Genomic DNA, 340 nt, shown 5'->3' with positions numbered 1-340 from the left:
ACAAAATCTCCTTTTACTAGAAAAGGAGAATGGGCTACGGAGTTGCTAGAACTCATACATAGTGATGTGTGCGGTCCTATGACCTCGCCCGCTAGAGGAGGTTATCTGTATTGTCGTATTCAGAGGCTGTGGCGAGTTCCGATTCCGAGAAATGGCACCATGCCATGGAGTCTGAGATGCAATCCATGTACGGCAACAAAGTGTGGACTTTGGTCGATTCGTTCAATGGTATTAAGACCATTGGATGCAAGTGGGTTTTCAAGAAGAAAACCGACATGGATGGCATCGTGCATACCTATAAGGCACGACTCGTCGCGAAAGGGTTTTGGCAGATTCATGG

The sequence above is a fragment of the Tarenaya hassleriana genome, unplaced genomic scaffold, assembly GCF_000463585.1.
Source record: "Tarenaya hassleriana unplaced genomic scaffold, ASM46358v1 Cleome250, whole genome shotgun sequence".
Classification (NCBI taxonomy): domain Eukaryota; kingdom Viridiplantae; phylum Streptophyta; class Magnoliopsida; order Brassicales; family Cleomaceae; genus Tarenaya; species Tarenaya hassleriana.
This window is presented reverse-complemented; position numbering follows the sequence as displayed.